This window comes from Acinonyx jubatus, chromosome B1, assembly GCF_027475565.1.
Source record: "Acinonyx jubatus isolate Ajub_Pintada_27869175 chromosome B1, VMU_Ajub_asm_v1.0, whole genome shotgun sequence".
Classification (NCBI taxonomy): domain Eukaryota; kingdom Metazoa; phylum Chordata; class Mammalia; order Carnivora; family Felidae; genus Acinonyx; species Acinonyx jubatus.
In genome coordinates this window covers 133,700,592-133,713,376 of record NC_069382.1, presented here as the reverse complement: position 1 = coordinate 133,713,376, position 12,785 = coordinate 133,700,592, and positions in this window count along the sequence as shown.

Below are 12,785 nucleotides of genomic sequence, written 5' to 3'. Positions count from 1 at the left end.
CAACCACAAGACCATGTCCTGACCCTAAATCCAGAGTCAGATGCTCAACTGACTGAGCCACCCAGGTCCCCCATGGATTTGGGCCATTTTAATGGGTATGTAATGTTATCTCATTGCTTCAGTTTGCAGTTCCCTCAATATATATGATATTGAGCATTTGTTTCATATGTTTATTTTCTATCTATATATCTTCTTTGGAGCTGTGTCATTCAGATCTTTTTAATTGGGTTGTTTTACTATTGTTCAGTTTTAAGAGTCTTTTATATTTTTTGGAAACCATTTCTTTATCAAATACGTGTTTTGTTAATATCTTTTCCCAGTTTGTGGTTAGTTTTTTTATTCTCTTAATAGTGTCTTTTTCCTAACAGAAACTTAATTTTAGTAAAGTCCACCTTTTTCTTTTCATGGATCATTCCTCTGATATTGTATCTAAAAAGTTCTTCACCAAGCGCAGATCACCTAAATTTTGTCCTGCGATATCTTTTAGAAGTTTTGTAGTTTTGTGTTTTGCTTTTAGGTCTCTGGTCCATTTTGAGTAAATTTTTATGAAAAGTGTAATGTCTGTGTCTAGATTCATTATTTTTCATATGGACATTCAATTGTTTCATCACCATTTGTTGAAAACCTATTCTTCCTTCATTGAATTAACTTTCATTCTTTGTTGAAGATGAGTTGACTATATTTGTGTGGGTGTCTTTCTAGGGTTTTTATTCTTTTCTATTGATCTATGTGTCTCCTGCCGCCCTACCCTCATACCATGCTATCCTGATTACTGTAGCTTTATAGCAGGTCTGAAAGGTGGGTAATGTTAGTCTTCCAAATTTGTCTTACTCTTCAGTATTGAAGAGAAACACCTATTCTGGGTGTTTCAGCTTTCCGTATATACAGGTTACAATCAGTTTGTATCCACAGAATAACTTACTGGAATTTTGATTGGGATTTCAGTAACTCTATATAAGTCAATGGAGGAATTAATGACTTCTTGACAATATTGGGTCTTCCAATCTGTGAACATGGAACATATCTCCATTTCTTAAGAGTTTCTTTTATTTCTTTCATTGTAGTTTTCTACATATATATCCTTTATACATTTTAATAGAATTATCCCTAAGTACTTAATATTTTGTGATGGTTACATGAACTTTAGATTAAATCAAAGCCCTGGACAAAGCATTTGACTAAAAGTTGTATTCTTGTCAATTAAAAAAAAGGAGTAAGGCCTGTGAAAGGAGAGTTGACCTAAGAAATACAGGGGACTATCCTTAATGCCTAAAGCTGAGGGCATGGTGTGGAGTAAGGGTTAAAGAGTTGGGGGCAAAGAAGGTTGTCTTATGGAAATGGGTCTAATTGCATCATTTATGTTCAAAAATAACTTACATCTAGCCTCATCAGTCAGCTAGAATCATATCATACAAGATCATGATAAATTAGTAAGGACCTATGCGTTTGAAACATATTTATGATCTATTAATTAGTTGGGGTGGTCATTTACAGATGGAGTGATTGTTCCCCATTATCCATAAATCATGTACTCTCCCTTTTATACTACTTGAACACTCTTTGTTAAATATAACCTTTAAACATTAAACTTCTAAGCTGCTTAGGAATGAATCATCACACATGTTCACACTTTCCTTTCTTCTTAAGAGCTTCTGATATCTTCCTACTTCAGAGAAAACTTTCTGGGTCCTTTGGAAAGTAGAATATTTTATTTGACCCCATTCCTTGCATAATTTTATATTCAACCATCCCTTTGCAATAAACATATTTCCATATCCACATACAACATTTTTATTCAAAGTTTACTTCACTACTTGAGTCTTTGGCTGCCACTATTTTTTATCACATATTGTCACATCTTAAAGGGCAGGTCTAATAGAGAAATACAATGAAGTAGGCATTGAATAAATCCTTTGGATGCAATAATGACTGTGTATAGAGGAGCTAAGCCAACAGGCTTAATGCCAACAAAATGATGCAATGTCATATAACAACATCAACTGCAACACAACGCCATTGATATCAGCATTTTAGTATTTGAGTAATATCATTGGCACTAGTGGAAAATGGACCTAATATAGGCCATTAGACCCCTTGCTGGCTCAGAGTCACTCATAATATGCCTTATGGGGGTCAGAACATGTGGCACAATTCATAAGTGGGAGATAAATGGGCACTTCAACACTATTTGATGGTATCCATATTCTATACCTTTTCTTGCTAGCAAGTATTTAAAAATGTACTTAATATATTTAATAAATGTATTTAATATTTTAAAAATGTATTTAATCAAATAATATGGCAAACTGTAATGGAAAGACTGAATTTCTTTTGTTATTTTAATCCACATGTGCTTTCTAGATTTGGAGACCTGAGAAGTCTTGGAATAAGGAGTATAATTCTAGGCATTGCTACCAGTAGGTTAATGCCTTTTCCATGTGCCTAGTGAGATGCCAACCTTGGCCTGATTCCCAGACTTTACAGACCTTCTTGCCACACATCATGAGGACACTTGATCTTCATTTGCAAGCTAGATCTCTTCTCAGGCTTTAGGTATAATCCAAAAATTTTCAGTGTTCCAAGAGAATTGGATAAACACAGAGGAGCTGGGACCCAAGCAAGACAAGAAACAAAGAACGCCATCCAGTTTTGGATATTACAATCTGTTTTGTTGACAAAGATTATACCAGTGGAGACCTTTGAGTAAATGCTCCATTAAGAGTATTTCCCAAATGATATTTTTTATTCCTTAATCTGTTGAATTTCAAAAGTAATTGCCTCTTTTCCCAAGACCTAGATTTTTATCTCTGTATCCAAGGTTGTTTGTTGCCTCAGAGAATTCCTCCAACTACCTACTTGTTTTGATCTAGGAATAGTGCGGGGTCATGGATATTATCACCAAGCATCACTTGACTTTTCTAAGACAATAACGCCCTTGTTTAAAATATCATTAAAAGTATTTCAGTTCTGAACTACCATGTATTATTTTATCCCATAAACAGTGAATATCATATTTTATTTGCTCCACGTATCTGAATCACCTTCATTCCATTTTTATTTATGCACTAAAGATATTTTAGAGTTTTATGTGTTTCTGTCACTGCGTTAGGCACTAGAGATTTAATGGTGAGAAAAAATACATTATCTTGGTTCTACTACCAGTTAAAATGTAGAAAGATGCAAAAGACCTTTACTCTCATGGTAACAAGAATCCCATAGATATATATAAAAACTCTTTTTTTTCCCCCTTATGAGCTAGGAAAGAGCAGTAGTCATGGGAAGCCCTGATAAATTGAATTTCAGAAGGAAATGAGATTTTTACAGGTGAGCAGAAAACTATGGTAGCTTCTAGAGCAAGGGGCAGTTTCCTGGTCTGGGTGGGATGAACAAAAGAACCATCCTGACACAGAAGGACTCTGTAGGGATGAAGAGAGATTAGCTGAGGCTTAAACAAAAAACAAAAAACAAAAAACAGGGAAACAGACTGGAAGCTGAAAGAGTCACAGATAGAAAAAAGCCAAAATTACCTAATCTGAAAATTTTCTCCCCACTACAAATTTTGCCAATAAGGTGGCAATAAGTGAAGATCTGGAAAACAGAAATTGCAGACGTCTATACATTTTTAGGGTTTGAATTTGAGGGCACTGCTTAAGTTGAATCAAAGGAAAAAACAAAAGTGTCTGAAACTAAATCCCAATTTCATTCCAGTTAAAATATTGACAAGATAACAAAGTTAATTTTTGCCATAGAAGGTTAGAAGTGGGGCTAATCTAGATGAACTCAATGTAATGAGAGTTGAAGTTTAGTTCTAAATCAACTTGACTTTAGCCACAGAGAAAATGGCTTACAATTTCTGGAAAATAAGCAAAATAAAAGAAAACATGTTTTAGTCTCCAGTTTTATGTTATAAAAATTATAATATATATGAAAAAGTAAGAAAATATGACCCCTACTCAGAAGTGAATACATTTAACTGAAGAAGACCTATACATGGCCCAGTTATTTGAATTGGCAGACAAGACCTTAAAACAACTAATATAATACTAAAGCATTTATAGAAAAAAGAAGGGTGTAATGGTCAAAATATGAGATATTTCAGAGAGAAATGACCATTCCCATAAAGAAATAAGTGGAAATGCTAGAAGTGAAAAATAATAATATCTGAAATCAACATTTTATTGGATGGAATTTACATTAAATTGGACAGGAGAAGAAAAAAAATAATTGAATGTTAGGACATATCAATAAAAAATACCTAAGTGAAAAAGAAAAGAAAAATTGAAAACAAACACAGGCAAACAAATCTTCAGAGTTAATATAAGCAGTCTTTGGAATTCTGGAAGGAGAAGAAGGAGAAAATGGGGCAAAAGATCCCTTGAAGAAATAATGGCTGAAAATTGTCAAATATGATACAAAGTAATAATAGATTCAATAACTCAACAAATCTCAAGCAGGATCAATATCAAGAACACCATACTGAGGCACACCATAACCATATTCTTGAAAACCAAAAATAAAAACTCTTAGAGCAGTGGAAGAAAAAAGACATATTATATAGATGGTAGCAACCATAAAGGTAATGACTTTCTTTTCCTCAGAAATGATGCAAGCCAGGAGACAAGTAAAGTAGCATCATTATAGTGAGAAAGAAAGCAAAATGCCAACCTAGAACTCTGAATCTAGTGAAAATAGCCTTCAAAAATGAAAGCAAAAACTAAAGATAGTTTAGGCAAATGGAAGTGAGAATTCAATACCAGCCGACCAGAACTACCAGACTAAATGAAGTCTTTCGGCTGAAAAGATATGTAACCAGAAAGAAATCTCGATCTACCGGAAAGAATAAAGAATACTAAAAATGGTAAATATACCATTAAATTAAACATGTCTTTTATTTATTATTTTAAAATTTCTTTATTTTTTTTAGTTTATTTATTTATTTTTAGAGAGAGGGAGAGAGAGTGAAAGCAGGGAAGGGACAAAAAGAAAGGTAGAGAGAGAATCTCAAGCAGGCTCTGCACTGGTAAGCACACAGCCTGACAGGGAGTTCGAGCTCATCAATCATGAGATCATGACCTGAGCTGAAATCAAGAGTTGGACGCTTAACCGTCTGAGCCACCCAGGCACCCCTCCTATTTTAAAATTTCTTTTAAATGATATGTGAGTGTCCAAAAGCAAAAGTAATAAAACTGTATTGTAGGGTTTGTAATGTATCTGGAAATAGTCTTTAAATTTAATATAATTTTTTGATGTAGTTGAGTTTAAGTCCACCATCTTGCTATTTTTTCTACTTCTTTATTATTCCATTCTTTTCTTCTTTGGACTAAGTAAATATATTTTTAATATTCCATTTGATCTTTTCTAGCTATACATCTTTGTCTTATTTTCTGAGTCTCTTCTAGGTATTAAAACAGGTATTCTAAACCTTTTACAACTTAATTTGAAATAATGTTATGCCACTTCACATGTTATGTACAAACCCTAAAATAATATTGTTCCATTACTTCATTCTGCTTTAAAGAAGGGCCAATTAAAGGCAGAGATCATCAGCCTAAACAGGAGAGTAAGATCCAAATATACACTGTTTATAAGATATTCACTATAAATGTAAAGACACAGGTAAGTTAAAAGTGACAAGATGGAAAAAGATGTACTGTGCATATACTATACTAATTGTAAGATAGCTGTATTGATATCATTAAATATGAAAAAGAGCATTAACTGAGATAAATAAGGGGTATTTTATAATACAAGTTCAATTCATTAAGAAGAAATAAACAGTATATATGCAACAGAGCTCCAAGATATGTGAAGCAATATTTGAAAGAACTAGGCAGAAAAATAGGCATATTTTTTTAGACATTGATGGAACCTAAAAAATCCATAAGGATGCAGAAGACATGAATAGCACTATCAACCAACTTGACCTAATGGACATCTGTAGACCACTCCATCCAGCAATAGCAGAATGCACAGTTTTTCACATGCACATGTGACCATATGCTTGGATCTAAAATATGTTTCAATAAATTTAAGAGAATTTAAATCATACAGAATACATTCTGTGATCACAGTGGAATTAAATTAAAAATTAATATGAATAATTTTTTCAGAAAATCCAAAAATACTTGGAAACTAAAATATTCTAAATAACTTAAATTTCAAAGGAAAAATTACAAAGAAAACTAGAAAATATTTCAAACTGAAAGAAAATGAAAACAGCATATCAAAATTTGTAGGATGTAGCAAAAACTTTATTTAGAAGGGAAATAATCTTAAAATGCTTAGTATATAAAAGAAGGAAGGTTTTTAATCCATAATCTAAACTTCTACCTTAAGAAGGTAGAAAAGAAAAAAATGAAACCTAAATTAAATAGGAGGAAATACTAATAGTCAAGATCAGTGAAATAGAAATCAGATGAAAAACATAAAATCAACAGAGTTTAAGTTAGTTCTTTCAAGATATTAATAAAATTGAAAAATATTAGGCGCTGAAAAATTTGAAGCATTTTGACACCAGATAGAAAGAAATGAGCTAGCAAAGACTGAGAAGGAACAGCTAGAAAAGTAGGAGGAAAACCTCCCGTGATATCACACAAGCCAAAGGATGAAAATGTTTCAAAAATGAAGGAATGGCAACCAGTGTCTAATGTTACCGAGGAACCCAGTAATGGGAGACCTAGAAAATGCCTATTTGATGTATTGGCAAAACAGATTTAGATGTTCATGGCATCTAAAAAGTTCTAGTGCCTGGGTGGCTCATTGAGTTAATCGACAGGCCAGCTCAGGTCATGACCTCACCATTCCTGAGTTTGAGCTGTGCTGACAGCTCAGAGCCTGGAGCCTGCTTCGTATTCTGTGTCTCGCTCTCTCTCTGCCCCTCCCCAGCTTGTGCTCTAAATAAACAAACAAACAAACAAACAAACATTAAAAAAATAAAAAGCTCCAGTGTAATGGGCATTCAACAGATGAGCTAAGGGGACTCAATAAATTCCCAGAAATTGTAAAGTTTATATGTAGGCAAGTGCCTTTTTCTGTGGAAAGGACTCAACAGATTTCATTATATATTCTCCAAGAGGGTAGACTGTCTTCTTCCTCTTGTTTGATGTGTGTATGTGTGTGTATGTGTGTGTGCGTGTGTGAGTTCATTTCTCGATTCTGGCTCCTGCAGATCTTTGCTGAAGAATACTGATATTTAGTGTATTTTCCTCGTATTAACAGAAAATAAACATTAAGCTGGTTTTTGTTTTTGTTTTGTCCTCTGATGAGCAGCATGAAGGAATTCTGACAACCTTTCAAGCAGAATTTTTGGCACTGGGGAAAAAGCTTTGAATTTAGGCTCAGAAAAACTGAATTTTTAGCCACCCCATAGCTGTGAGATCTCAGGCAAGATATTTAAATGTATCACAACTCAATTTCTTTCTCTGTTTAAAATAAGAAAAATATTAATCTAGGAGGGTTATTGAGCGAGTAAAATGAGATGTTGATTTAGAAAGCACATTGCAAATTATAAACTGCTATATAATGGTAATTATTCTTTACTACCTATATTTTATGCAAAGAGATGTGAAAAATGAAAGAGAAAATCTTAATTCATGTTGTGGTGGAAACAAATGGATGAAGTAGGAAGCACCTTTCTTGTGCCTTAAGAAACTTAGTTTCTAGGCTTTCTGCCCTGCCAGCATTCCCCACACTGACTCCCATCAGAGCAAAGCCAACCCAAACCAAACTCTTTTATGAGGTGGATGAGGGCACATCACAGAAACCAGGAAGTCAGGCTGAAGGTCTTCATTCATTTTTGATAAATAGAATAATCTAAGTGGATAACAGAAACAGATACATTTTTTAAATGTTTGAGAGAGAGAGAGTGAGCAGAAAGAGGCAGAGAGAGAGGGAGAGAGAGGGAGAGAGAGAATCCCAAGCAGGTTCCTCACTGTCAGCACAGAGCCCAATGCAGGGCTCGAACCCATGACCTGTGAGATCATGACCTGAGCCAAAACCAAGAACAGGATGCTTAACTAACTGAGCCATTCAGGTGCCCTGGAAGACATCCGTTTTATGCAAAGCAGAATATTAGATGAAATTTAGTTTAGGAGCAAAATCTTCTAAGGCCTAAATGTTGCCTCCTCTTTCTTTGCCAAATAGCTGCTTACTAGTTTCTCATATTTTCACTTCTAGAAGAAGTTTGTATTCATGTATGATAAGGGTGATAAAATGCATTTTCCTTTCTCAAAGGCAGAATGAATTTTCTTTGCCTACCTGTCAATGAAAACAGCAAACTCTTCAGTGCTAGAAGTTTTAAAATACTGACTCAGAGCGAGTTCCTTTTTTGGGGGGACTTGTTTTGTTAACTTCTCCATTTGTAGTACAAATTTGTTGCCTGATTGAAATGTCCTATGAAATTGCCCTATCTGCTCAAGTCTGGAAGTCCTCCCCTGCAGCAAGTGTCTTAAGACATTGCTTCTGATTCCCCGAAATAAAATATGGTCTAGATTTGACAAGTAAAGATTAAGTTGGAGCAGGTCCTTGGCCTCCGCTCCCCTCATGGCTGAAGAGAACCCCACAGCACTGCAGGCTTTACAGGGCTTCTTATTAGAGAAGCCATCAAAATGATTTCCCCACCTGTTGAGCACTCTTTGGCTTGTATCATTTGTTATAAAAGCAGCTAAGGACAACTCCAGAGACTGTAAGGGGAAATGATCTCTTGGACAATATTGGTGCTGAATCACGATTAAAAAGTAATGCAGGTTTACTGAAAATTGAAACCCCCTTTAAAAGAATTCAAATACAGATATACTTGAAAAAAATCTTATTTTCAAAGGAATTAAATATATTTTCTTAGTATTTGGGGACTTTGGTTAATTAATGTCAATTATACTATATTAATTTTTTATGCTGTATTGATTTTAAAAATTTTGGTTATGCTTGTAAACTAGTAACTTATTTTCCTTTGCAATTATCTCCCTTCAATGTAGTCCCATGGGAAGACTTGAGTCTCATTTCAATGATGTTATCAATGCTTACAATATTTCTTAAAATATATCTTGGTTTATTGTCAGAATTTTCCTACTTGATCTTCCTTATCAAGTTTCTCTCTGAATGAGTCTTCACTATTTGGAGAAATGAAATCTGCCCTCAAAGATGAAGATTTTTCTACCACACAGGACATTTTCATAAATCAACTTCAGGCTTTGAGGACTATATTTTAAAAAGGCATTCCAAGCATGGTTTTAGGATTGGCAGTATTATTAAAGATAAGTGTATAATCTTTGACTATGTCAAAGATAGGGTGATACCTAATCCTGGTTTACCCAGAACTTTCTCACTTTTAGTACTCAAAGTCTGCATCCTAGGGAACCTCTCAGTCCCAAGAAAACTGAGCAGACAGACCACCCCAGGAAGGGAACTACAGACACCCTGTAAACAATTCAAGGTTTAGGAATGCTGACCCCAACCCATTCAAAAATTTGCATATAATCTGACTCCCCCAAAACTTAACAGTCCACTGTTGACCAAAAGCCGTATTGATAACATAAAAACTATATTAACACCTATTTTGCCTGTTATACATATTATATAATGTATTTTCACCATTAAAGTAAGCTGGAGAAAACAAATCTTATTAAGAAAATCATAAGGAAGAGAAAATACATTTACAATACTATACTACAAAAAGTCTATGTGTGCGTGGACCCATGTAGTTCAAACCTGTGTTGTTTAGGGTCAACTGTATTTTTATTTGGATGATGGTGATCTTACAATCTCTTGTACTTTCTTAAAGTATATAGAATTTATAGCTTGGCACCAAACAGCCGAGAATAAAGACTGTGTCTTCTAGCTTCCTTTCCAGCTAGGTGTGGTCATGTGACTAAGGACTGGACAATGAGACATAAATGTGAGTCACAAATGGACTTCTGGGAAGTGTCCTTAAAGGGAAGAAATGTGCCTTACTTACTGTACCTGCAACCATATTGGATACTGAAGTAATGTTGGGGAAGAGAGTCACATCCAGGAGATCCAGGGTCATTGTCCCTCCCTGTGGAATGTCATATTAGCCCTGGATTGCTTACCCCTGTACTTCTTGACTGAGAGAGGAAGGTAAATATTTGATTTGTAAAGCTGCTGTCATTTGAGGTTTTCCTGTTCCACAAAGCTGAATCAAATCGTCTGATATGACAGTAAAGAATTTTAAAAGAAAGATGATTTTTTCAACTCCTTCATTATCAGAGGAAAATCCAGACCTTAGAGCATGATTACTCATCCTAGTTTTGCAATATTTATTTGTCCCAGATTGGCATAGTTCTAAATTTAAAATTAATTTTAATTTACTTTAAAGTATAGAACACAGGTCAAAAGGGAGGCTTTACAAAAGAGGAGGAAATCAAACTAGACCTCTCCTTTTTTGAAGTTTTCGTAGCAATCTCCCCCAAGAAATTTTAGAGGTGGGAATTTTGTAGAGTTTGGGGATCTTGAAACACTTCACCCCTTTAATGACAGCCCACTCTCCTGGCTTTCCTTATATCTCCTTTAAAAAATTGGTTTTTAGAGAGAAATAAAGCATGAGTGGGGGAGGGCAGAGGGAGAGAGAGAGAAAGAGACAGAGAGAGAATCCCAAGCAGGCTCCATGTTGAGCATAAGGGTTCAGGGCTCGATCACATGACCCTGGGATCATGACCTGAGCTGAAATCAAGAGTGGGACGCTTAACTGATTGAGCCACCCAGGCGCCCCTCCTTGTATCTCATTAAATATTCCTTCTCAAATTGCTGTGTGGACACTCCGTGCTTCACCAACATATTTTTCTTTTTGGATGTACTTCTCTTCCCTCATCTTGAATCCAATAATTATACCCTTTTATACCATATTTTTAATTGATATCTACATTTTTACTTAAATAAACTTTAATGCCAAACTCTATATACCTAGGCATATTCTTTATTTTACCTTTATGTAATTCCTGGCCCTTCTCTTAACCCATAACTTGTTTGCCTCTGCCTTAATTCTAGCTCTTTCCCTCAATACAAATGTGAACAGACTGTTAAATGTTAACTTGCTATTTTTAGAGTAATCTTTATTTTGTCTTTTCATCCCTATATAAAAGAGACCATTTTTAATTTCTCTCAGTCTGGTCCAGGGATTTCAAATGTTTTTGACCATAGCCCAAACACTACAACCCAACACATACACACATACACACACACACACACACACACACACACACACACACACACACGAGAGAGGGAGAATGCCTTTGATATTTTCCAGGACCCAGAGAATTTTCTAAAAGGTCAGATAAAATAACAATTACTGGTAGCTGTGTTCATGGTATTAAAACTATATTTTCAGTGTCAAAGTAGAGGATTGGATCTCATCTGCTTTATATTTTAAACTACTATTATGACACTGATTATTTCCACAATTTTATCTCTAGCCCAGAATTTCTATTCCAAGTTCCTAGAGTCCACTTATTTGATCCTCTGGTATCTTTCAGGTGACATACTCTATCTTTTCACAATTCATACTGTGCACAGTCCAAACTGATTGAAAAGAACTCCTTCTCTCTAAACCTGTCTCCCATTGAGGACTGTATTTCTCTATATGAGTGACATAAGCAGATACCCCAGTTAGAAACCTTCCATTCTTGACCCTGCCCTTTTCCTCATCCTCCAAGCCCAACACCCATTTTTCATTACTCAGTAAGTCTTGCACATTTTACAGCTTAAATATTTGCTGAATCCACCCCATGTTCTTCAACCCTACTGTCTCTGTCCAGTTCCTGACTCTCCCCATATCTCTCCCTGGATTATTACCACAACTTTTGAATCACTTAACTGCTCTAGTTTTGTCTGCCTCACATCCCATCCCTCCCCACGGGCACCATAGGGAATAATCTACATTTCAAATCTATAATGCTCCTTTAATTAAAACCTTTTGATGACTTTACATCACCTACGGGATATAATCCAAGTTCCTTGGGGTGACCAAGAAGCCCCTGGTGCTCTGGTCCTGGCTTATCACCCTAGCCTCATCTGTGCATGCAGTTTTTTGCTTTGAAATAGGTGTTCTGATGGCACAAAACCTCTCTAGCACACACAGTATGCCGTGCTTCACATGTATGTCTTTGCTAATGCTTCCTCTGCCCCTTCTTCATTGTCAAACTTCATAGTATCAGGTATTTCCCTTTGAAAAGGCTTCCAGGGAGCCTCCAGGGTGAATTAAATATCTCTTCCCTCCCTCCCAAATATCTTGTGGTTTTTCTCCCATTTTACTCTCCGCATTGTTCTAGTTATCTGTTTAAATGTGCATCTTCTTAAGATATATTGTAATCCCTCAGTAAATATGTTTAATGAATGCATAAATTCACGAAATTCATTAATGAATGAGTGCATTAACAAGTAGTAACATAGGCATAGAACAGAGACACAATAGAAATACATTTTATTTGATTCTGTATAAGAGATGAGCAGGAAACTCTGCTGTCTGAATGATTTGATTCATCTGATTTTGCTAGTTAGACAGGTGTACCTTCCCTTCCACAATCCTACATGTGATCTTCCTTAATTGAAGGCTTAGATATGGTGTACTTTGCCATGAGGGAAAAGATCTCAGTTTACATTGCTTTCTGTGAGCAGAACTGTAAGCAGGTTATTCAACAATATTTCAGGAAATAGACATTGATCATATTGTTCCTCACAAAGGAATTAACCAACTTCACATTTTGTTATTCATTCAAAATTATAAAAACTCTTAGAAAAGCAGTCCATTTGAACAAACCATTTGATGGCTCAAA